Source organism: Prionailurus viverrinus, chromosome E1 (assembly GCF_022837055.1).
Source record: "Prionailurus viverrinus isolate Anna chromosome E1, UM_Priviv_1.0, whole genome shotgun sequence".
Taxonomy (NCBI): Eukaryota; Metazoa; Chordata; class Mammalia; order Carnivora; family Felidae; genus Prionailurus; species Prionailurus viverrinus.
Genome location: NC_062574.1, coordinates 4,570,164 through 4,596,379, shown reverse-complemented (window position 1 = coordinate 4,596,379; position 26,216 = coordinate 4,570,164). Strand labels below are relative to the sequence as shown.

The following is a 26,216-nucleotide window of genomic DNA, read 5'->3' as shown; positions in this document are numbered from 1 at the left end:
AGCTCAGGTCAAGAGGTAGGTACAGTCACAGGTATTAGGGAAAGTCCAGTCGGAAGACAGTCATCAACCAGGCTTCTGACTTCCCACACCCTTGGTTCTTTCCAAGGTCAGTCTCTGGGATCCAACTTCCCACCTCCTTGTTCCTCACTGCCTCAGCCAAGCATAGGCAGACCATACATTAGGAACGTATTTGGCTGCACGTATCAGACAACTCAACGACAAAGGTTTAAATGATGCAGACATTTGTTGAAAGTGGTCTCACTGTTCATCTGGTAGCTGTGACATTCTAGCTCTCTGTATCTTTTTCTTCTTTTCTTCTTAGTGGGTTGCCTCTTCTTCCACATTCTTGCAACATCATGATCCCGGGATGGCCGTCCTAACTCTACGCCTCGCTTCTCTACCCAAGATGTATTAAGGAGGGAAAGACAAGACCATTGAGCTCTCGACTTGCCCCTTATATAAGGGAGACACATTTTCCCAGAAGCCTAAGAGGACACCCTCTTCTTATGAGTGGCCCAAACCAGACCACATCGAACTCCAGGAAGACGGGGACATTCTGCATTGGGATTTCCAGCTTCCATAGTGAGAGGCAGTGAGAGAAAGAGGAAGGCCAGGAATTTCTGGCCAACAACAGTGTTTGCTGGAAAAACCTTCACAGAGAAACCACAAGACATCAGAAACGGAAAGTTACTCAAGCCATTTTAGCCTGGGAAGTTTTTGAAAATGGAGAAAAATGAAACATTTTAGGCTGAGTTCAAAACATGGAGTTGGACAGAGCTAGACCCACCTTAGGAAAAACCTTAGGCTGGAAAGCCCTGTGCTGGAGGCAAAGCTTCTGTGTTCAGAGGCATGGCTCCCAGTTCTGTGGCCCAAGGAAAGTCAGTCCCACAAACCTAGATGATGGGTTACATTGTGGACTAGACAGAAATCAAAGACTTTGCCGCTGATAATACGGTTTCATTAGCTGTTAGGGATTAAAAGCCAGAAGGGGGGTGGGGGGGGATCTCCCACCTCATGCTGATCACACAAGCCCGTCAACCTAGGACATGATTTTGTCAGAAATAAGGAGCCAAAACCACTTTCCCATCAAGAATGTTCTTTTCCGGAGGGAGGAGCCAAGATGGCGGAACAGCATGGAAGTTTTTTGCGCGTTTCGTATCCATGAAATACAGCCAGACCAACACTAAACCATCCTGCACACCTAGAAAACTGATGGGAGGATTAACACAACAATCTTCACAACCTGAACCACAGAACTCAGCAGGTACCTGGCGCGGAGAGGTGAACTGGGGAGAGAGAAGTCGCGAGGGCAGGGAGCCGTTTTGCATGCGGAGAGAGGACGGAGACGGGCGGGGGCAGGGGAATAAGACGGGAAAAGCACCCCCCTCCCAAAGCAGCTGGAGAGAAAGTGGAAAAGTGGAAACAGCCGCAGGGACTGAACTAAAAAGGAGAGAGGAGAGAGGAGAGGGTTTAAATTCCATTCAGACTGTAAACAGGGGGAGGTCAGAGTCTGAAACTCCGCAGCTCGGTACCTGTTGGTGCTCTGGTGGGAAGGGCGAATCCCCAGGAGCAGAGTGGAGTCCGGGGGTCTTCAGGCCACACGGGGAGAGGTGGTTCCCCGGCTGGAAGGGCAGCTGGTAGAGGCTGTGTGGGTCCCCCAAAGGCAAGGCCCCAGTGGATCCGGGAGGACAACCACATTCGCCGGTGCTGGAACGAGGTCGCTGGGGGCGAAGCCTGGTGCCAGACGCATATTGTGATTTTCCATAATCCCAGAAATGCTGCTGCTACACGATCTCGCGGACTTTTTCTGGGGCGGGCTGGCACCCGGCCGCAGTCTCTGGGCATCAGCAGCAGCACAGTCCCGCAAACGTTCCCGGGTGCGGCCGGCACCGGCCATTGCTCGGTGAGACCCTCCCACAGGGGGGCAGAACGGGTCAAAGCCACAGTCCTTCAGAAGTAAGGGGTCGGGAAACACAGCCGCACCTGAGGCAAAACTCAGGAGGGAGGTGCTGCCTGGGGCTTGGTCACAGGTATCTTGCGATACTGGAGACCGGGTAGCTGGATGACCCCATTTTCACCGGCTCCCGCGCATGCGCCTACGCACCTACAAGGAGCACAACGATCAACCCCAGTAAGCCAAGCAGCGCCACCTAGTGGAGGACGGGGCCATTGCACTAGGCCCCGCCTGACTGGGCCAACCTCGCTCTTCAGGAGCTCCACCTGCTTAGTTTATGGACTATAAAGCGCTTCATAGTTTGACTTCTAGGGGAAAACAAAACAAAACAAAACAAAACAAAACAGAGTATTCTTTTCCCCAGGGGCGCCTGGCCGGCTCATTCGGTAAAGCATGTGACATTTGATCTCAGGGTTGTGAGTTCAAATCCCAGGTTGAGCATGGAGCCTACTTAAAATAATAATAATAATAATAATAATAATATCCTTAAAAATATTCTTTTCCCTATGGCCTTTTGTAGCAACGTGGATGGAACTGGAGAGTGTTCGCTAAGTGAAATAAGTCATACAGAGAAAGACAGATACCATATGTTTTCACTCTTATGTGGATCCTGAGAAACTTAACAGAAGACCATGGGGGAGGGGAAGGAAAAAAAAAAGTTAGAGAGGGAGGGAGCCAAACCATAGAAGACTCTTAAAAACTGAGAACAGGGGTGCCTGGGTGGCTCAGTCAGTTAAGCATCCGACTTCAGCTCAGGTCACGATCTTGCAGTCCATGAGTTCGAGCCCCGCGTCGGGCTCTGGGCTGATGGCTCAGAGCCTGGAGCCTGCTTGTGGTTCTGTGTCTCCCTCTCTCTCTGCCCCTCCCCCATTCATGCTCTGTCTCTCTCTGTCTCAAAAATAAATAAACGTTAAAAAAAAAATTAAAAAAAAACTGAGAACAATCTGAGGGTTGATGGGGGGTGGGAGGGAGGGAGGGTGGGTGATGGGTATTGAAGAGGGCACCTTTTGGGATGAGCACTGGGTGTTGTATGGAAACCAATTTGACAATAAATTTCATATTTAAAAAAATATCCTTTTCCCCAACCAGCTGAATTGGATCCTTTATCCAAGTTATGTAAATACTTGCTACCATCATTATTATGGGTCTAAGTATCTCATTTACACGGGACGGGGTCTTGGGCTCCCACGCAGGAGACCTTGGAAAGTGACAATTCAGTCAAAACAAAAGCTTGGCATAACACAGTAAAAAGGAAAAGAAAAACCCCAAAGTTTTATGTGTGTCTCTGCACATGTGTTTGTGAGAAAACACACCCACACAAAACGTTAAAAGGCCACACCGCCCTGATTACCTCCTAAGCCCAGGCATGTCCCTGTAGTTCTGACCACATTCGAATGTCTTAATTCAACATGATTTTGGACACCCACGATTCCTTTCGTTCAGCTGGACAAGAAAAGCCAGGTTGCTCTGCAAAAGGAATACAACTTATCATCATGCTTCTGTGTTGGGAGACATTCTCAGTAAAATTTGAGCCCAGCCTCTGAACTTGCAGATTTATCTGCCTATTCTTTATTCATTTATCTACCTATCCACACACCTATATTATCTATCTATCTTTCTATCTATCTATCTATCTATCTATCTATCTATCTATCTATCTCATCTAACCATCCATCCATCCATCCAACAAACACTAACTCATTTCTTTGGAGCTCATGAGTTTCTTTGGAGCTCATTTCAGTTCACTAGCCTCACTTCCTTGCCCAGAAAGCCTTCACTTTTCCACAGGGAATGCCTTACCTCTTTTCCATTTTGTGAAAGCCCACTGATCCTTAAAATTCAGGTCCAACTCTTTTTTTTTTTTATAATTTTTTTTTCAACGTTTTTTATTTATTTTTGGGACAGAGAGAGACAGAGCATGAACGGGGGAGGGGCAGAGAGAGAGGGAGACACAGAATCGGAAACAGGCTCCAGGCTCTGAGCCGTCAGCCCAGAGCCCGACGCGGGGCTCGAACCCACGGACCGCGAGATCGTGACCTGGCTGAAGTCGGACGCTTAACCGACTGCGCCACCCAGGCGCCCCAAGGTCCAACTCTTTTTATTTAAATAATCTCTACGCACAATGTGGGGCTCTAACTCATGACCCCACGATGAAGAGTTGCACGCCCTACCGACTGAGCCAGCCAGGCGCCCCCCGTTCAATTCTTTTTGGGAAGATCGTTCACAGACTCCTACTGTAAGCCCACACTTTAATCTTCCCTCTTAACTTTATGGTACTAAGGTTCTGTATCCCTCTTGTGTTATGTTATAAATTTTTGCCTTCAAGATCTCTCCAATGTTGAAGTGCATTGCTCTTGTATGTTGCAACTGAAACATTCTGACTTATTTCTTACCTCCCCACGAAAGTTGCAAACTCTTTTAATGGAGAGACTATGGTTTTTTGACCCCTTTGCAACCTCCTTCCACAGCTTGCCTCTCACATAACGTTATGCAAATGGTAGGCACTCAACAAATAGGTTTGGATTGGGTGTGCACTTTCCCCATCTGTTAAGTGGGGATAATACTGGTGTTATAGCGACAGGTGAGGATTAATTGAGACGGTGTCTGTTAAAGAGCTTCTTAAACTGCAAAATCCCGAAGACAGTATGATGGAGAATACTGCTTCATTTTTTAATAAAAAATGAACAACAATCAATAGCCACATGCCGGATTGTCTACAGTCTGAATGAACGAGAACTTTTCAGTAAAAAAATGTCATTAGTACATACGGAATCACTGGGTCTTGTGCAGGGTACCAAAGCTACAATGTGGATGAAAAAGCCCCTGTATTTAAGGAGCTCACTTTTTAGCAAAGGAGAAGAACTATAAGTGCCTATGACTGTGTATGAGGATGGGAAGAGCCCCATAACGCAGACACAAAGTGCTCACAGACACTCAAGCGATTCCTTAATTCTGCCTGGGGATTAGGAAACACTTCAAAGAGGAGCCACCATTTGAGCTGATCCTGGAAGGTGAAAAGAAATTCGGTAGATGGAGAAAGAGAAAAAGAACATTCTAGAGAAGAAAGAGCAGAGACGTTCTGGACGACTTGGGGTGGGGGGAGGGGGGAAAGAGGAATCAGGATGATCTAATCACAACCTAAACGCCAAGGGAAAAGGGTTGGGAGAGTCAGACCCAGGGGCTGATGCATGGATCATGTCCCCGGAAGGGGCTTCAAAAACCACGTTGAGGAGTGTGGACCTGATTCCAAAGGTAATACAAAGCCACAGAGGAGGGGGATTGATCAGTAGATTTGCATTGAGTAACGAATCCCTCAAAGACCCACAATCCCTTTCCATCTCCACTGTGTCAACGCTATCACTTTATTCTTGGGGTGCTTGCAAGATGGCCAAATGGCCAGTAACACAGCCAGGCACAAGCCCATCCTGAAGCATCCTCCCAGGAGATGCGCCTCTCCGGGTCTCTATGGGTCACAGGGCCTGGTCAGATGACACAGTCGTTCGCCATGGTTGGCTTGGACCAGTCTTCTGGGGTTGCATGATCATGGAGAGTCAACCGTGATGTCCACTGAAAAGACCCTGGCTGCCAGCATGCAGATGGGCTCCGGGGCAAGTGTGAAGGCAGGGAGACCACTTGATAAGACAGCGCAAGATGACTGGCATAAAGTAATCAGACCTGGACCAGGGATGCGGCTGTGGGTATGAGGGAGGAGAAGAACCAGAAGACACGTCTTGCGTGTGAAAAAGAACTTGCCAACTCATCATATGGGGAGTGAGAAGCCAGCAGTCACGGACGCTGCAAGCTTCCAATCTTAGGTGACAGATGGGTTTAGTGCACTATCGGCTGAGACGGAAGACTGGGGGGGGGGGGCTCAGCTGGGATGCCCCCCACACCTGCTTGACAAAGACTGAAAGCACGAGAAACAGAGGATTCATCCAACCTTTCACTTTCCCCAAGAAAGAGAGGCGGTTGATTGAAGGGCTGACTCTGATGTCATGCGACCAGTCTCCCATCACTTACAAACGGAGAACCTTGAGTAAGCTTCTATCTCCTCACCTGTGAAATGGCTGTCCCAATGCCTCGCTCGTGGAATCGTTGTGTCCAGGGCTCAACCTGGCTCCTGCCTGGCATGTAAGAGACATCGTGGCAGAATAGACGAGAAAGGACACCAGGGCACTAGCCCACTCACTGCCTGACCCCAGTCTAATTATCTGAACCTCCATTCATTCATCTGGAAGGTGGAGATACCCACTCATGGGGCTGCTGAGATAATCATATTAGAAGAAACGTCAAGGAGCGTCTGGGGGGTTCAGTGGGTTGAGCGTCTGACTTCGGCTCAGGTCATGATCTGACAGTTCATGGATTCAAGCCCCGCATCGGGCTCTGTGCTGACAACTCAGAGCCTGGAGCCTGCTTCGGGTTCTGTGTCTCCCTCTGTCTCTGCCCCTCTCCCGCTCTCTCTCTCTCTCTCTCTCAAAAATAAATAAACATTAAACATTTTTATAAAAAAATAAATGAAGGTGAAGAGAAGAATTGAGGCTAGGAAAGAGAAATAGGGTGGGGAGGAAGGGGGCCAACAGTGCAAACTCTGGCCTCTGGAATTTAATGGTGCTGACATCAACCTCTTTTCTTCCCTTTTCTTTTCTTTTCTTTTCTTTTCTTTTCTTCCTCTGAACCAATTCTGTGGCATGCTATTTGCTATTTTCTGACTGCAAAGCCCCATTTTGTTACTGCCTATTTGCTCTGCCTGGTTATCTAATCTTCCTGAGAATTCTGCGTGCTACCCCATGACCTCAAAATTATGGTTTTTCTGCTTCAATCTGTTTCCGTTGTTCTATGTGCTTCTCCCGGGGACCTGCCCACACAAGCACCCAGTAGGATGCCTGGCGTGGAGTGGGAATTTCAAATTGGTTCCTTTCTCCCTCCGGCCACTTAGTCTCCGTGTCTTTCCTTCCACTCGTGTTTTGTTCTAGTTACGTGATGCTCTGATGAGAGGGAGGAAAACCACTCTCATGTGAAGAAAACATGGAGTCCCTCCATCCCGTAACCACTCACCTCACTGTTGCCCAGAAAAGATCATCCCACGGGCTAACAAAACTGGGGTGGAGAATAGCCCTCTGTTTTTAAAATAAAAGCAGTTTTGAGGGCTAACATGAACTTGTTCACCAAACCCCAAGACATGACACTAGGGGACATCTGTCAATGCTTAGAAGCAGAATCTGGGGAAGTCAGAAGCAGAACTCATTGACATGATCATGGCCTTTCGGGTTTCAAATGCTGACAGATGTAATGAGGTAAGCAGAAGAGGTAGACTGTAACAAAAATATCCGGGCACACAAAAGGTTTGTTTAATTCATGGGTTGTGAAACCGTATCAGATGCCAAAGAGGACACTGGGGAGTTTTAAGAAGTACATCCTTAATATTCTTGGATGAAGACTGCCCCTGGTTTCTGCAAAACACCCTGCGTATGACTCAGAATATTCTTTCATTTTTCCAAGCCTGCTTCCCCAGGCTCTTCCCTATGAGACACTCCAAATCTTCCAATAATCTTTTCTTGCATATGTTAACTGGAGTCTGTTTCTATTATTTGCAACCAAGGAGCCCTGACTGTTTCAACTCATTATGGCAATAGTAACAATCCGTGGTTGTTAGAAAGTTTCTCCCTGTTAGCAAGCTACTGCTCTCTGCTCCCTTTTCTGTTTTCTGCAGCAACTTTGAGCCAATGTTCTCCATGCCATGGGCCTTCAATCATTTAAGGACAAGATACTTTCTCTGTCATTTATTTCCTGGGATAAATAGCCCTGATTTCTCAACAGTTACATAGAACATAATTTCCAGCTTGGTCAACATTTCTGGTACCACTCCTGTGAACCCTAAAAAATGCAACCCCCAACACAGGAGCGTGAAAGTTGTAATGTTTCTCCCGGTCTCCTCCCTAATTACATAAATGACCACTCTTTTTATTTTGTTTTTAAGTTTATTTATTTATGTTGAGAGAGAAAGAGAGAGGCAGAGAGAGAGAGCGAGCACAAGCGGGGGAGGGGCAGAAAGAGAGAGAGAGAATCCCCAGCAGGTTCTACAGAGCCAGATTCGGGGCTCAGTCTCACGAACCCTGAGATCATGACCTGAGCCGAAATCAAGAGTCTGATGCTCAGCCTACTGAGCCACCCGTGCGCCCCCAAATGACCACTCTTTTTAGCAGCAACATCACATTGTTGGATTACATTAAGTGTATTGTCAGCTAAAACTAATTTTTAAAGCTCATTGCTTCATCACATAGGCAACACATAATCTTTGAAAATTAGAAAATACAAATAAAGAAAAGATAAACTTTAAAAACTCACAACCCACCACCTAGTGATAATCACTATAAATACATTCATGTAAAATCTTCCAGATTATTCCCTATATTTATTATCTTGGATTTTCTATTGGTCATACACTACCCCCAATGTATACTATGTATTTAACTAGTACCCTCTTGATAGGTTCCTTAAACTTGTGTTTTGTATCACAATTGCAAACAATGCTTGGATTGACATCCTTAAATAACCGTCTCTGAGTGTTTCTCTGACAATTTTTCCCAGCTTTATCGAGATACAATTGACATTTAACATTGTATACGTTCAAGGTGTACCACGTGTTCATTTGACACATTTATATATTGCGAAATGATTGCCACTAGGGCATTAGCTAACACCTCCAGCTCATGACATAATTACTATTTATAAACGTACTCTCTACTCCCAACGGGGGATTTGAACTCACAACCCTAAGATCACAAGTTGCATGCTCTACTGACTAAGCCAGACCAGACGCCCCATTACCATTTCTTTTTTGCGGTAAGAACATTTAAGATCTACTCTCTCAGCAACTTTGAAATAATAGAGTATTATTAGCTATAGCCACCTTGTGGTAGGGTCCCCTCCCTAAGGAAGGAACCAAAAAACCCTCAAGGCAACCTGACTATATGGGTACATGACAACGTCCCTCACCACCTTGTAACATGAGACCACTTAATCAGACTACAGGTTTGTATGTTACCATACGTGGGAGACAAAGAAGTAAAAAATATATGGAAAGCTACGTCATGTGGCATTCAGGGCTCAGTTCTTCCGGTATGAACCCAACTGAGATGTTCCGGAAGAAATAAAGTTGCTTCCTGGAAAGAAAAACCTCAGTGTCACAACTCTCTGTGCGAGAATCCTGCTACAACCTTGCTGTACATGACATCTCCAGAACTTGTTAATCCTATAACTGGAAGTTTGCACCCTTTTGCCAACATCCCCCCATTCCCCCAACCCACAGTGCCTTACCATGAGGGAGAGAGAGAGAGAGGGAGAGAGAGAATCCCACACAGGCTCCTCTCTGCTAGCACGGAGTCTGGTGCGGGGCTCAAACCCACGAACCTCACCACGAACCCCGAGATCATGACCTGAGCCAGAATTGAACATCGGTTGCTCAACTGACTGAGCCACCAGGGGCACCCTGATTTCCTAAAAATCCCTAGAGGTTGAATTGCTAGTTCAAAAGATATGTGTTTTCTTGGGAGGCTTTTAATTATCTGTCACCAAATTACCCTCCAGAAACCAATTTATACTCCCACCAGCAGATTATAAAAGGCTTTAAGACTCCTGGAATTTTCACATGACAGCCTGCCATGCCGGGTGTCTGTAAGCAGTAAGTGATTTTAAGCTAGATGAAATACTGTATTTACACTTCTTTAATTTTGTTTAATTGGCTCTTGTGTCTCTTTGCCACCTGTTGGGATTATTATTACGTTAGAGATTCAGTCTTACCTCTTGAGAGTCAAGTAGGAGTTTGAAGAGTCTTAAGATTCAGTCAAGCATAGGAATACTCAGCCATTCTGGTTTTGCATCACCTGCAAATCTTACTTAATATCTCCATGGTTTTCATCCAAGTCACAGAGGACACTGTTGAAGAGAAGGTGGCCGTGGTGCCTGGGCGGCTCAGTTGGCTAAGCATCCGACTTCGGCTCAGGTCATGATCTCATGGTTCGTGGGTTCGAGCCCCGCGTCGGGCTCTGTGCTGACAGCTCAGAGCCTGGAGCTTGCTTGGGATTCTATGTCTCCCTCTCTTTCTGACTCTCCCTTGCTCATGCTCTGTTTCTCTCTCTCTCAAAAAAAATAAAAAATATTAAAAGAGAGAGAGAGAGAAGGCAGCTAAGAAGCGGGTCCCCTGGCAATCTACGAAGCACGCCTTCAGCCTGAGAGATAATTACCTATGAGCCTACCTAACAACCCTAGTCGCAGTTTACATGGCATCAGCTCTTTCTCAAGGACCCACCCATGATCCAGCAACTAATGTGGTGGCTGGCACCTCAGGATGGGGCTCCAACATTATGATCAGTGTCTGATCTGGCTGGTCGATACCCAGGGGACATCAGTGGTTAAGTATTTATTATTAATCTCATGCTTGTATCCATGGACCGACTACCCAGATGAGACATGTTAGTAGTTTGCCACATTGTCTTAGAGATCTTGGTTGTTTGTGGGTTTTATTTTTTTGTTTTGAGGAAACGCAGTTAAAAGCTCCCAACCCCTTCCCACCTCCTAAAGGAGGAGTAGTTACTGCTGTGGCTTTTGTGTTTTTAGTACGCTTATATGTATCCATGAACATTTCATCCATGTATCCATGTACATTATGGATGTTTTTAATTTGAAAATGTTGCATGAGTAACATTGCATGCATGTATCTTCCCAGGACTAGATATTGTGCTTTGAACTGTATCTATATTGATACATATAGATCTAATTCATTCGTTTTAACTCCTTTATAGTCTCACATTTATTTTTAAATTTTTAATGTTTATTTATTTTGGGGAGAGAGACAGAGTGTGAGCAGGGGAGGGGCAGAGAGAGAGAGAGAGGGAGACACAGAAGCTGAAGCAGGTCCAAGATCTAAGCTGTCAGCACAGAGCCCAGCGCGGGGCTCAAACTCACAGACCTCGAGATCATGACCAGAGCGGAAGTCAGAGGCTTAACCGACTGAGCCACCCAAGTGCCCCTGGATCCATGCTTTCCAAACCTTATTTTCAGTTTTTCTCTATGCATACACACTTCTTATGTATTTGAGATCATATTGTACATACTGTTGTGTAACTCCCTTTTTTTTTTCATTCCAACAATAGAAGTAAACATTTCCCCCATCCAAAGTATTGCACAATATGCTCTGCAAGAAAGGACATAGGATTCCAGCACGTCAAGCGCCATCATTGATTCAACTGACCCCTGCTATTTGACACATAGGTCGATTCAAAATTCTTCACTATTGCAAGCAACACTACCAACGTCTGATTCAACATGGCGCATGGTGACCCATTTCGATGATCGCCTCTCCAAATTCTCAAAACTTCATTCATGCAACAAATATTTCTGGAGTGTCTCGAATGGCTCCTGCACTGTTCTGGTTGGTAAGGATAAAAAAAAAAATGAACAAAATGGACACACAAAGATACATTACAGTAATAAATTACCAACAATAGAATAATAATGTCGGCAGCAACCACTTATTAAATGCTTGCTGTCTGCAGGACATCATGACCTTTGTGAGCTGTTCATCCACAGACGCTATTATCAGCCCCATTTCTGGGAGAAGGCCACTGGCATTTTTACTCTCTCCTGCCCCACCATTAATGCAGGCAGACTTGGTGCTGAATCAGTTGAATCTGACTTCGCTCCAAAGCCTATGAGAGGAGCAAGAGGAAGATGTCACCTGGTAAAGGTGGGGAGTCCCAAGTGAGAGCCTCTTTTCATCAACGAAGGAGACAACGATCTACTTGGAAGATCCTTGATGAGGAAGGACATGGAACCATGCTCCCCATGAGAATACAGGCAATTTGTCTTCTGCTCATTGACAAACATTAGATCCTATTTTGTTGAAGAGCAAATTAAGAGGTCAAACAGGGGCACCTGGGTGGCTCAGTCAGTGGAGTCCCCGACTCTTGATCTTGGCTCAGGTCATGATCTCGAGGTCTGTGGGATTGAGCCCCGTGTCTTGAGATTCTCTCGCTCTCAAAAATAAATAAATATGGGAATGGAAACTGTGCAGCCACTCTGGAAAACAGTGTGGAGCTTCTTCAGAAAATTAAAAATGGAGCTACCCTACAACCCAGCAATTGCATTACTAGGAATTCATCCACGGGATACAGGTGTGCTGTTTCCAAGGGGCACATGCACCCCGATGTTTATAGCAGTGCTATCAACAATAGCCAAAGTACGGAAAGAGCCCAAATGTCTATCCATGGGTGAATGTGGTGTATATATATATATATATATATATATATATATATATATATATAGAATGGAGTATTACTCAGCAATCAAAAAGAATGAAATCTTGCCATTTGCAAGAACGTGGATAGAACTGGAGGGCATTATGGTAAGTGAAATTAGTCGGAGAAAGACAAAAATCATATGACTTCACTCATATGAGAACTTTAAGAGACAAAACAGATGAACATAAGGGAAGGGAAGCAAAAATAACATAAAAACAGGGAGGGGGACAAAACATAGGAGATTATTAAATACGAGAACAAACTGAGGGTTGCTGGTGGGGCATGGGGTGGGGGGATGGGCTAAACGGGGGAGGGGCATTAAGGAGGGCACTTGTTGTGATGAGCACTGGGTGTTATACGTAGGCGATGAATCACTGGAATCTACTCCTGAAATCATTGTTGCACTATATGCTAACTAACTCAGATGTAAATTTGAAGAAATTATTAACTAATTAATTAAACTTTAAAAAAATATCGGACAAACAAACAAGCAGAAATACACCCATAAATACAGGGAACAAATTGGTGGTTTCCAGAGGGTAAGCATGGGCAAAATGGGGGGGGGGGAGAGGGGTCCAGGCTTCCAGATGTGCAACAAATAAGTCTCAGGGATGAAAAGTACGACATCAGGAATATAGCCAATGGTACTGTAACCGTGTCATGCGGTGACAGGTGGTAGGTATACTTGTGAGCACCGGGTAACGTGTAGCCTTGTCGAAGTCACATCAAACGGGCGATAAAGGAGGAGTATAAGGAAACTGGAAGCAGATTACCACTCTCAGCTCAGAACTGGTGCCACAAAGAAACTTTGTTGGGGCACCTGGGTGGCTGAGCCGGTTAAGGGTCAGACTTCAGCTCAGGTCACGATCTCGAGATGGGTGCATGGGATCGAGCCCCGCGTGGGGCTCTGTGCTGACAGCCCAGAGCCTGCTTGGGATTCTCTCTCTGCCCCTCCCCCACTTACATGTGCACACGTTTTCACCTGAGCGCACGCTCTCTCTCAAAACAAATAAAGGTTAAGGACAAATTTTTTTTTTTAAAGGTGAATATTCACATGTACGGACCGACTTGAAAAATTCTTTCAAACTTTAGAGGAAAAGAACAAAGAAACCAAAAACATGATGAAAGAAAAGCATAGTCATAGAGGGCACCGAATGGCCATAACTGTATCTTTTTTTTTTTTATTATGGTGCAAAGACAGTAGAAACTTAAAAAAAAAATCGTGCCACTTAAAATTAATTTAGGTAAACTCAGACGAGCATGAGAAACTTCTGGAATCAGAAACCATGAAGAAATATTTCTAAATATGAAATGCAAACAAATATAAAACATCAAGGTTATCAGATGAATATATTGGGTTAAATTGGTTGAAGTTTTGCTTTGCTCATGGACTTGAATATTTCCTGAAGCAAATCCTTAGGAATAGGATCACCAACAAATACAGATATTTACAAGATGCTGTTAGAAGCATGAGCCAACAAGGAAGAATCTGCAAAAGTAAACATTCATACAGAAGAAAATTCTATAAAACCGTTATGTCAAGGTTTGATTTTGAATAGTGAACTAAGACATGACTTTTGTCTGCTTTTTTACTTGTCTGTGTCTTTTTTTCCTTTTTTAACACTTAATATGTGTTACTTGTATCATAATAACAAAATGTAGATTTAAATTTTTTTAACGTTTATTTATTTTTGAGACAGAAAGAGACAGAGCATGAATGGGGGAGGGTCAAAGAGAGGGAGTCACAGAATCTGAAACAGGCTCCAGGCTCTGAGCTGTCAGCACAGAGCCTGACGCGGGGCTCGAACTCACGGACTGGGAGATCATGACCTGAGCCGAAGTCGGTCGCGTAACCGACTGAGCCACCCAGGCGCCCCACAAAATGTAATTTAATAAGCAGGTGTATGGAAGGTAATTGCAGCCAAACCATTACTGGGACTTTTCTGGAAAACCTCGTGCATGGTGAAAACAACTTGCTTAATTCTGAAGGGCTAAGTTAAAAGAGAGCTTGACTCCCAGCCAGACCCTCACAATCAATGAGCCTCATCATGGTGGCCAGCCTCCATCGACCCCCAATATCCCTGCCTCCTGGTGTTCTTGCCGTGAGATAGCTCTCCTCCCACACTGTAAGAGGGTTGGTCTGTGAGACCAACAGAATACGGCAGAAGATAATGTATGTCACTTCTGAGATTAAGTTATAAAAGACAACTTCATCTTGGTTATTCTCTTTCTTTCAGGTCAGTTGCTCTGGGAGAAGTCAGCTGCCATGTCATGAGCAATCCTCTGGAGAGGCCCATGCAGCAAGGAATTAAAGCTCTGGCCAATGGGCATGTGAGCACACCATCTTGGAAGTGGTTCCTCCAGCCCCACTCAAGCTTCATATGATGTGTGTCCAGCTGACATCCTGACTGAAACCACATGAGAAACCTTGAGCCAGAACCACCCAGTTAGACCACACTTGGGTTCCAGACCCTCAGAAACGATGTGAGATAATAATAGTTTGTTGCTTTAAGCTGCTAAGTTTGGGAGTAACTTGATCCACAGCAATAGATAACCAATATACCCTTTCAACCTGGATCATGAGCTTTAAGACACCAGGAAGAGGTAAGATAATGGGAAGGGGGGGCAAAGGAGGATGAGGGGGATGTCTTTGAGAGGGAGCAGAGTTCTTCAGGAAGTAATTATATCTTCAACCATCGCTCCCATGCCATGAAGTATGGGGACTCTTGACCTGTCTTCTCAAACTGGTGAGCTCCAAGGGAAATAGGTCTGTGAGGTAGGAGAGTCTGGAATGGGGACACGTAACCCCTTTTTTTCTGGAGTCACTTATTGGCAGTTGGCACCCCACTGGTGTATATGCAGTTGTGGGGTATTGCACTTGGCAGAAAGAGGATGGAGCCTCATGCCTGGCATTTCATACAAGAAGACCCTTAGGAGAAGTTCTGCCATCTTGGGTAAAGGTGGACTGAGTCAGGAAAGCCAGCCTCGGTGACCAAGGAGGGAGTCTCCCCCCTGACAGTCAGAGTGGCTGAGGGTCTGCAAGCTTGACCACCAGTCTTTGAAGGTCCACCCAGCCTGGGACTTTGGACAGACGTACTGTCAGGGTCATTGCCTACACCAAGGATGGCATCACAGCTGAAGCCTACCTGGATTCCCCACACAGGTGGATCCAGACAAGTGAGCCGGACACTGAGGGAGGGACTGGCCAAACAGAGAAGGCTGGCCTCGCAGAGAGAGGAGAGATCCTTGTCACTTCCCACAAGGGGACCCTTGGAGCAGACAGGAGGGGCTGTTAGGAGGAAGGGAAAGGGCACCAATGGACAAGGCTGTCTTCTGCTTCCCGAGCCCCGGGCAGGGGGTCTGAACCAGACTGCAATAGAAAATACCAATATCTGAATGTGCCAGAATGTTTTCTTGAAATGAAACTATTTAAAACTGGAAGTGGCTAGGGGCGCCTGGGTGGCGCAGTCGGTGAAGCGTCCGACTTCAGCCAGGTCACGATCTCGCGGTCGGTGAGTTCACGATCTCGCGAGATATCGAGTGATCTCGCGAGATCTCGAGTGATCTCGCGTGAGTTCGAGCCCCCCGTCGGCTCTGGGCTGATGGCTCCGAGCCTGGAGCCTGTTTCCGATTCTGGGTCTCCCTCTCTCTCTCTCGGCCCCTCCCCGGTTCATGCTCTGTCTCTCTCTGTCCCAAAAATAAATAAATAAATGTTGAAAAAAAAAATAAAAAATAAATAAATAAAACTGGAAGTGGCTGGACATAGCTGATATTTATAAGACTGGGCTAACTTCATGTTTTCCACTGCTGAGCAGGAATCGGTTTTTGTTTTTTGTTTTTTGGGTTTTTTTTTTTAGAGAAAAGGAAGTACGTTTAAAAATAAAGCAAACCTTTTGTTGGCACAGGGCTAGATGGAGACCATTCAATTAAAGCTATTAAATGAGCAGTGAGACCTGAGGCATATATCCGACTTCCTCTCGAATGTTAAGTTGGTCAAGTTCCCTATGCGGGCACGCTGCATTCTTCCAAGAACTTCCGCAATTATAAATGCAGATTTTTTAAAAAAATTGTTTAGAGTCTCTGGCCCCTTGTGAATACCATTCCTTCTCCGACTCTACACCAACTGTCCAACGGAAACTTTTGTGATGGTGTGGGAATGTCTTGTGTCTGCCCTGTCCAATATGACAACTGCTTACCGCACGTCCCTACTCAGTGCTGATGCCAAACAAGGGACTGACTTTAAAATTGTATTTTTTAAAAGATTCTTTTAAAGTTTTTATTTATTTATTTGAGAGAGAGAGAGAGAGAGAAGGATAGGGACAGAGACAGAGTGAGAGAGAGAGAATCCCAAGCAAGCTCCACACTGGCACAGAATCCAACATGGGGCTTGATTTCACAAACGTGCGATCATGACCTAAGCCAAAATCAAGAGTCGTATTAGCATAACCGACTAAGCCACCCAGCTTCCCCTAAAACTGTATTTTCACTAATATAAATGTACACAGCCAGATGTGGTTAGTGCTACCATATTGGACAGAGCAGTGAGAAACGGAGTCAGACATATTTCTTTCTACTGAACTTTTGGAAATCTGGTTTCCGACATCTGGGGAGCGTCTTTGTTTCTTTGCAATCTCGGATTCCACAGAGACAGGGACACATTGGCTCAAGAGTTCTGACACTTCCATACCGCCCACCAAAGTCTTCCCTATGTGTCCTCAGAATCAAATTAAGGAGAGCATTCACAGTAACGTTTACATGGGGAAAATCTGAGCACAGACTGGATTCCGACAACATTAAGAAATTACTTAGGTCATTTCAAAGAGGGATTCAGGGACTAAAACCAAGAGCTCTTCACTCTATGACCAAATATTGAAGTTTTCCATTGGATGTAATTGTTACGCGACCAACAGGGCTGTGGTTTCCTGAGGAGATGGAAGATAAAAAAGAAACAAATTACTAAAATTGCACGCTGCCATATTTACAGATAAAATAATGTGCTGTCTGCAATTTGCTTTAGATAATGGAGTGAGGCGTGGACAGAGGAAATAAGGTTGGTTGATGATTGTTGAAGCCTTGTGATGGGTTCATAGCTTCCCTTAGATTAGTCTCTCTCATTTGACATGTGTGTACTTTTTTTAATTAAAAAAGTTAAGAGCTTTAAACAAAATGGGAAAGTGCCTCTATTATGATATCAAGTAGAAGGGGTTAAAGAGGGGCGCCTGGCTGGCTCAGATGGTGGAGGGTGCAACTCTTGATCTCAGGGTTGTGAGTTCAAGCCTCATGTTGGGTGTGGAGCCTACTAAAACAAACAAACAAACAAACTACTAAGAAAAAGAAAAGAAAAAGAAAAGAAGGGTAATATGCAAGCCACAGAAGTCTAAGCACACAATAAAATGAGGAATTTACACAAATGAAAGGAAATACGCAGCATAATGTAGTGGTTAGGATCCAGATGGCTGAGTTCAAATCCTGGCTAGAACACTGACCTCATTTCGGGAATTTTTTTAGCTTTGCTCAACCTCCATCTCCTTATCCCTGGAATGAGGATCATTCTGGAATGTCCCTCTTAAAATTGCAGTGAAGAGTAAGTGAACCTATTTATGAAACACTTGGCCAGCATCTGGCACGAAAGTCCTATCCCTTATATCTGGGACATGGATTTATAAGTGACCCTGTATCGTGGCCTTTGGGACATGTGTTAGGAAAGCATCGTCTAGAAGCTTCCTCGGGCCCGGTGGGGAGGGGGGTGGGGCAGGTGGAGCGGGGTCTTGTGTCTGTGTTAGTCCTGACCCAAAAGCCTTCCACACTGATGGATAGACCTTCTTCTTTTTATTTATTTATTTTTAAGTTTTTTAATTAATTTATTTTTTGAGAGAGAGCACAAGTCGGGGAGGGGCAGAGAGAGAGGGAGAGAGAGAATCCCAAGCTGGAACTCACGAACCGTGAGATCACGACCTGAGCCGAAATCAAGAGTCGGACGCTTAACCGGCTGAGCCACCCAGGCACCCCTATCTGTTTAAGTAAACTCTACACCCAACATGGCGGGGTTGAACTCATGACCCTGAGATCAAGAACCACATGCTCTACCAATGGAGCCAGCCAGGCGCCCCTGACAGACTTTCTTTGCAGGAGCTGTTACACACTTTGCCCTTTCCATTAGATTTGCATCTTTTAAACAACATGTATCCTTCCGTTGGCCCTGCTAGTCATGAATCCCCTCCAAGTGGCAGTGATGTTTATGAAATTACATTTTGCTTCTTTCAGTAACATGAAAATCTTGCCTTATCCATTCCCTATGCCCTTTGCATTGGGAGATACACCTGTAAAACCATAAAGTTCTAGTCTCTATTTTTGCTCAGGAATAATGACACTGTCTCTGTTATCTGTTCTGGACTCTTGCACCAAGACTGTTTTCCATTTTCTCCTCAAGTATCCGTGGCAGTAAGTCGACTGAAACTACACTAAACCAGAGGGCTGGGAGGGAGAATATTGGCTTGTATAGTTGGAAAGTCCAAGCAATAGGATTAGCTTCAGGCACAGTTAAATCCAGGTGCTGTAATGTTTTAAGGTGTTTCTCTCTCTCCATCATCAGGCTCAGCTTTCTGCTATGTTGACCTCATTCTCAGTCTCCTTAAAGCAAGGTGTCATCCAGCAGCTCCAAACATATAATTGATCACCTTACCTCTCTAATAGAGAAAGAAAGAACACGTCACTGCCAGCCATTTGAGCAAAGTGCCAGTGACAACTCTCATTGGTCCAGATAGGGTCGTGGGGCCACCTCTGAATCAATCATTGAAATTCTGGTGACTTTTTTTGGTGCTAAAAGATGGGATGAAACCTGTTTGGCCACATAGACCATGAGAAAAAGACGGATGGTTTCCCTTCCAAGATAAAGAGGCCGTTGAAAGAAGACGGTAAGTGGATGCCGAACAGACCAAAGCAACAAGTGTCCGCTCCACATCCCATAACAACCTTTTTCGATGCCCTTTGATGCCATTGGGATATCTCCTGCCAAACGCATTCTTCTCTAACTTTATGGCCAGTGGTCCTGTATTCGCCTCTTGCCCAGGAAATGAAATCTTCTTCAACACCATTGACATCACCAGCTGCTCGCTTCCCATGTCCTCTTCTTTGTCTTCCAAAGTCCCAGCCATCCGCTGAGTGAAAAGATAGAATACCACCTGTATCCCCGCCCCTCCACCCATCCTTCGGAGTCCGTTCGGAACTGCAAACCTTCCCGAGACGTGGTTCAGAGTTCCTTTGGCCACACCGTTCCTCTACACGTGCATCAGAAGGAGTCCTGCCTGCACGTTCTGTGCAAATATTCCATTGTGCTCCAGAAACATGTGCCCCCGCCAGCGTGCTGCACCTGGTCTCAGAAGGGAATCTGCTTATTCTGGGAATGCACAAGTTTGTTTGTTTTTCACCCGGCCATGTCTGCTTCTCTGATATGTGTAATCCTACAGTACCTGGCATGGTGCTGAGGACACGCCATATATTCAAGGATTCATGCCCTGTTTTCCTTCTTGCCCTATCCAAGAGCCCTCAAAAAAACCCCAAACAGACCAAACAAAATAAACTAAGCTGAATTTGGAATCAGGAAAGAGATCCTGGGACTTCATCTGTAATGTATTTTTCAAGCGAGGCGGTGGGGTAGGTGACTGCTTATTGTATTATCAACGAGTCTTCTGAAATGTTTCATACATTTAAAAGTTTGCAGGTTGCAACTCAAGCTGACCAACCGAAAAGCTAATCCGATCATGTCACAACCCGCATGGCTCCCCACAGCTCACAGGAGGACAACAGACGTTGTTGGCATGTGAGGTCCAAGATGTGGTCCCGTCTTCCTTTTCCTTATCCATTAAGGATTGAATGTTTGTGTCCCGACCCCACTCCGCCACCAAAAATGTTACTATGTTGAAGCTCTAAGTCCTAATGAGATTTTTTTTTTAACGTTTCTTTATTCTTGAGAGAGAGAGAGAGAGAGAGAGAGAGAAAGAGAGAGAGAGAGAGAGAAAACGAGCAGGGGAAGGACAGAGACAGAGGGAGACACAGAATCTGAAGCAGGCTCCAGGCTCCGAGCTGTCAGCACAGAGCCCAACGTGGGGCTCAAATTCAAGAGCCCTGAGATCATGACCTGAGCCAAAGTTGGATGCTTACCCAACTGAACCACCCAGGTACCCCAAGGAGATTGTTTTTGAAGGTGACAGTGATGAGGATTTTTGAGGTGATGGTGGGGTTCGTGGGGTCTGGAGCCGACGGCCAAAAAAGAATTCTTGAAGACATCTTTGGTGCAAAAATGGTGATTTTATTAAAGCATGGAGACAGGACCCGTGGGCAGGAAGAGCTGTCCCAGACCCTGTGGAGAGAAGGGTTATACATTTGGGAGTTGGGGGAGGTCAGGTCCAAGGGAAGTTTCCAGTGAGATTTTCATATGCTAACGACTCTCAGGATTCTGGAGGCCTGGCTATGGTCAAGCTAAGGTGGAGTGTTAGCATTAAGACCACAGGGAGTTCCTGAGGAAACGTTTTACTCTGCCGGCCTCAAGTATTTGTCAATGGGCTGCAGGTTATAAGGACATTTAATTTAACCTGCCATTTCCTTCTGCCTTTGTCCCCACATCACTATGGAGGGTGATGTTGAGGCTCCAAGGAAACTGAGTCTACAGTTTTCTGGAGATGAGGCTATTGATAAGACTGGCTTTTTCTTGCGATTTACTAAGATGTTTGTAAACTGATGGAGACCCACCCATGTCCCTCAGGACTGTGCTCCCTATCAGTTAACCATGTGTTTTTCCCTTTTCCTTTTTCCTTATAGCACACACATCCCACTTGGGGGCCGGGGGGTGTTTCCGGCCTGTCAGCTTGCCTTATGCTCCCTCATCAATACGGTTAAATGGGGTCAGTCAAATGGAGTCCCCGTGATGGGATTTGTGTCCCTGTGAGAAGATGAAGGGACACCAAAGCGGGGACAGTGAGAAGGTGGCTGTCTGCAAGACGGGGGGGGTGGGGGGGGGGAAGCTCTCACCAGGCACCTTGATCTTAGACTTCCCAGCCTCCCGTGGGAAATAAGTATCTATTGTTTAAACACGCAGTCCAAGGTATTTGAGTAGAACATCCCTAGCCGACAAAGACCCCCACCCTCAGCTGGGGCTTCAGGCGTCTTGAATCATTCCCAGTTCCCTGCCTGAATGGACTATGTTCTCTCTCAACTGGGTGTTTTGGAGTCTGCCTTCTCTCCCTTTTCCCACATAGATACTTCCTATTTACTCATTGCATTTGTTTGAGGAGGCTAACAAAGAGGTCCCGGAATGCAGTAGCTTAAAATGCATTAAGTCTCTCAGATGGCTGGCTGGCTCAGTTGGTAAAGCACGAAACTCTTGATTGCAGGGCTGTGAGTTCAAGCCGCACATTGGGCATGGAGCCTACTTAAAATTAAAAATATATATATATATATATATTTTGTATAAATATATTTTTAATATATATGAATTTCCACAAGCAATTGAAGTTCAGACCTGGACTCCTGAATGGCCTGCTCCGTCCTGACCTCTTAGGGGCGCCTGGGTGGGTCCGTTGGTCAAGCAGCCAACTTCAGCTCAGGTCATGATCTCATGGTTCCTGAGTTCAAGCCCCACGTCAGGCTTTGTGCTGACAGCTCAGAGCTTGGAGCCTACTTTGGCTTCGGTCTCTCTCTCTCTCTCTCTCTCTGCCCCTCCCCCACTTGTGCTCTGTCTCTCAAAGGTGAATAAATGTCAAAAATTTTTTTTTAATATTTTAATTTGGAAAAAAAGAATATAACTTTCTTTTTGCTCCAGTAGTGGTTCGGAGATAAGCTTGTCCAGGTGAGCGGGAAGCTCTGTTCCTAGTGGTCATTCAGAGACCCAGGTTCCTTCCAGTCATTGCTCTGCCCGCCTCCAGGCCCTCTCGGTCCCCTGCATGATTGAAGCTGGGTCCCCTCCCCAGGCCGATTCCACCTGCAGGAAGAAGGCACACAGGGATGCTCTGAAGTCCAGACTCAGAAGTGGCCCCTGCCATTTCCACTCAATCGATTGGTGATAACTAGTCACATGATCACAGCTAACTGCCAGGGATGCTGGGAAATGTAGTCCTTAGGTAAGCAGCCATGTGCCGGCCTAGAGTTCTCCTGTAATGGAAAAATGAATTTCCACAAGCAATTGAAGTTCAGACCTGGACTCCTGAATGGCCTGCTCCGTCCTGACCTCCCTGTCTAAGTCAGAGGTCCCTCTTGCAAACACCTAGAGTTTTACATAGCAAATATTTCCATAGTGCCTACCTCTCCCCTTCGTCCGTTTCCCTGACTAGATTATGAGTGTGTTGTGTGAGGCTGTCTGCAAACTCAATGCCTTGGACTTTCCAGACATTTTGAGTAAAAGTATGGAGGACTGGCCACTTAACTTGTAGGGCCCAGTACAAAATGGAAGCGTGGGGCCCCTTGTCCAAAAGCGACTAAGAATTGTGGTTTTTTGAGATTTACTTATTTATTTTTGAAAGAGAGAGCGCAAGTAGAGGAGGGGCAGAGAGAGAGGACCCCAAGCAAGGTCTGCACTGATTTTCTGGAGCCCGACGCGGGGCTCGAACCCACAAACCTCCAGATCATGACCTGAGCCGAAGTCGGGCGCTTAGCCGCCTGAGCCACCCAGGCGCCCCAAAAGTGACTAGGAATTCTAAGATGACAGAAGAGTGATTACACCAGATGCAGCGACCTTCCGGAGGCAGGTCCCTGTGCACCTGCACAAATCGTGTCCCCATGTCACCGGCCCTGAAGGCCTGAACAAATAACTCAATTGCATCAAATAGCCTGCACCCTCCCCCATAAGAAAAGCCACACGTGTGTTGTGCAACCTCAAGCGGTGAGTCTGGAGATGAGTCGGATCATGCTTGTGAGCAACTAGAAAGTCCATCTTTGCCATCCAGACAGGCTAAGTTTAATAGAGGCCACGGGGATGGTGAGGGAATTTCCCAGGTTCCACTACCTTGTCCCCTGGAAGGTGGGGACACAGCGTCCTGCCTTCCCCTCCCCTGTGGGATCTCCTTGCAGGAAGTCAATGCTGCAGAAGTAGTCATTGTGGCAGTTTTCAAACAGCCTCAGAGACTTCCGGGGGCGGGGGGGAGACTCTGAAGTCATCGGCGAGCAGTTCTCCAGGATCTGCGCAAACACCTCCAGCAACGGAGAACTTCCTACCTCCCCGGCCAGCTCCTTCTGTTTTTGACAGCTCTGCGGATGGAGTTCTTCCTAGAGTTGAGCCAAAACCTCCTTCCTCGTGACTGCCCGCACCCCCCCTGCTGGCTCAGAGCCACGCCAGAATCGTAATACCAGCCCTGTGCCCTTGGGCGTCTAGAGGGCTCCCACGTTCGCCTGAAGGTAGAGGTTGTCAACCAGCAGCACGGAGACGGGATATGGGCCACAGATGTACTGCGTTTGGCGCAGGCAAGGTTAATTATTATTATTATTATTATTATTATTATTTTGTTGTTGCCAACGCTGAAAAATCTGGAGGGTTCATACAAAATGTAGAACCGAAGCCTCTAAAACTTGAAAGTTCTGGCAAGACTGGGCTCATAATCGCACAATGCTACTTGCCACTAAGATGCTAGAGAATGGATATGGACTGGGCCACTGTCACTGTCCATCACAGCCTGCGGCTTTGGTTACATGACACCCGTGCCTGTGCAGGTGACTTACCGTCAGAGACCTTATATTGACAAGGATGTTAATGTGCCCCTCCCCGCCATGGAAGTAGCCCATGGGTTGTAAACCCAGGTTTTTAAATTGGTTCCAGGAAAGGTTATTTAAAGACGTATGGCTCCTTTCCCACCCCCACCCCCATTTTTTTTCTTCTTCCTGCTCATAATGGAGAAGTGATGGCTGGTGTTCCAGCAACTACTTCCTGACCATGAGGCAACCTTGAGGATGGGGGCAACGTATAGGAATGTTGAAACAAACAGATGGCAAGATGTTGGTTCAAACCACATCAGCTGTACCTGCCTCCAAACTAAATAAGTAGAAACGCAAACATATCTTGTGGAAGCCACTCTTTGGTAGTGGTTATTAGCAACTACAGGCAGTTCCCATCTGCTGTATATATATATTTTTTTGTCATTGCCTTTTCTTAAGTTTTTATTGTGGAAAACTTTCAACATATACAAACATAGACTAATATCCACATGCAAAAAAATTAATGGAGATCCCTAACCTCACATCGCATCCCAAAATTAACTCAAAATAGATCATACACCTGAATATACAAACTAAAACTCTAAAACCCTTAGAAGAAAACATGCGAGAAAGTCTTCACGAAGTTGGCTCAGGCCATGATTTCTTAGATATCACACAAAAAACCATAAGCAATAGGAGGAAAAATAAATTACATGTCATTGGAATTTAAAACTTTTGTCCTTCAAACTACACCCTCCAGAAAGTGAAAAGACAATCCGCAAAATGGGGGTGAATATTGGCAAATCATTTGCCTGGCAAGGGACTTGCAACCCGGAATATATACAGAAGTATCACAACTCAATTAAAAGTATGTTTATGGGGCGCCTGGGTGGTGCAGTCGGTTAAGCGGCCGACTTCAGCCAGGTCACGATCTCGCGGTCCGGGAGTTCGAGCCCCGCGTCAGGCTCTGGGCTGATGGCTCAGAGCCTGGAGCCTGCTTCCGATTCTGTGTCTCCCTCTCTCTCTGCCCCTCGCCCGTTCATGCTCTGTATCTCTCTGTCCCAAAAATGAATAAACATTGTAAAAAATAATAAAAATTAAAAAAAAAGTATGTTTTAAAGGGCCATTTAAAAAATGTGCAAAGTGGGGCGCCTTAATGGCTCAGCTGGTTAAGCGTCTGACTTCGGCTCAGGTCATGATCTCACGGTTCGTGAGTTCGAGCCCCGCATCGGGCTTTCTGCTGTCAGTGCACAGCCTGCTTGGGGTCTTCTCTCTCTCTCTCTCTCTCTCTCTCTCAAGTAGATATATTTTTTTTAATGTGAGAAAGACTTGAGTGGACATTTCCCCAAGGAAAATAGATAAATGGCCAATACGCACACGAAAAGATGCTCAACATCATTAGCCCTCAGGGAAATGCAAGTCTCAACCACAAGAAGATATCACTTCACACCCACTAGGATGGCTAGAATCAGAAATAACAAGAGTTGGCAAGGGTGTGGAGAAATTGGAACCCTTGTACCCTGCCGGTGGGAATGAAAAATGGTGCAGCTGCTGTGAGAACCAGTTTGGCAGGTCCTCAAAAAGCTATACATAGAATTACCATATGATTCAGCAATTCCACTGCTAGGTATATACCCAAAAAAGCTGGAAGCAGGGGCTCAAACAGATACTCTTATACCAAGTTCACAGCAGCATTATTTACCAAATAGCCAAAAGGCGAAAACAGCCCAAGGGTCCATCCACGGAGGACTGGATAAACAAAACAGGATCCATCCACACAATGGAATGACATCCACAATAAGAACGAAGCACCGATACGAGCCACAATGTGGATGAACCTGGAAAACATTATGCTATAAGTGAAAGAAGCCAGTCATGAAAGATCACACCCGGTATAATTGCGTCTTTATGTGACGTGTCCAGAATAGGCAAATCGGTGGGGACAGAGCAGAGATTACTTGTTGCTGGGGTTCAGACAGAGTACGAATGGGGAGTAAGTGACTGCTGATGCGGACAGGGTTTCTTTGGGGGTTGATAAAAACATTCTAAATTTGGGGCGCCTGGGTGGCTCAGTCGGTTGGGTGGCCGACTTCGGCTCAGGTCATGATCTCGCTGTCTGTGAGTTCGAGCCCCGCGTCGGGCTCTGTGCTGACAGCTCAGAGCCTGGAGCTTGTTTCGGATTCTGTGTCTCTCTCTCTCTGACCCTCCCCCATTCATGCTCTGTCTCTCTCTCTATCTCAAAAATAAATAAACGTTAAAAAAATTAAAAAAAAACATTCTAAATT

The 26,216-nt window shown here is 45.8% G+C and overlaps 1 long non-coding RNA gene and 1 other non-coding gene across 2 annotated transcripts; both read left to right on the top strand.

Annotated features, from left to right (window-relative positions):
- Window positions 1–321: 321 nt before the first annotated feature.
- Window positions 322–20,219, top strand: LOC125151654 (uncharacterized). The gene is made up of 3 exons (XR_007146899.1): window positions 322–1,264; window positions 14,490–14,856; window positions 18,845–20,219. It is a non-coding gene; the product is annotated as an uncharacterized LOC125151654 (long non-coding RNA).
- Window positions 17,060–17,190, top strand: LOC125152247 (small nucleolar RNA SNORA25). Its single transcript, XR_007147103.1, has one exon. It is a non-coding gene; the product is annotated as a small nucleolar RNA SNORA25 (small nucleolar RNA).
- Window positions 20,220–26,216: the final 5,997 nt, after the last annotated feature.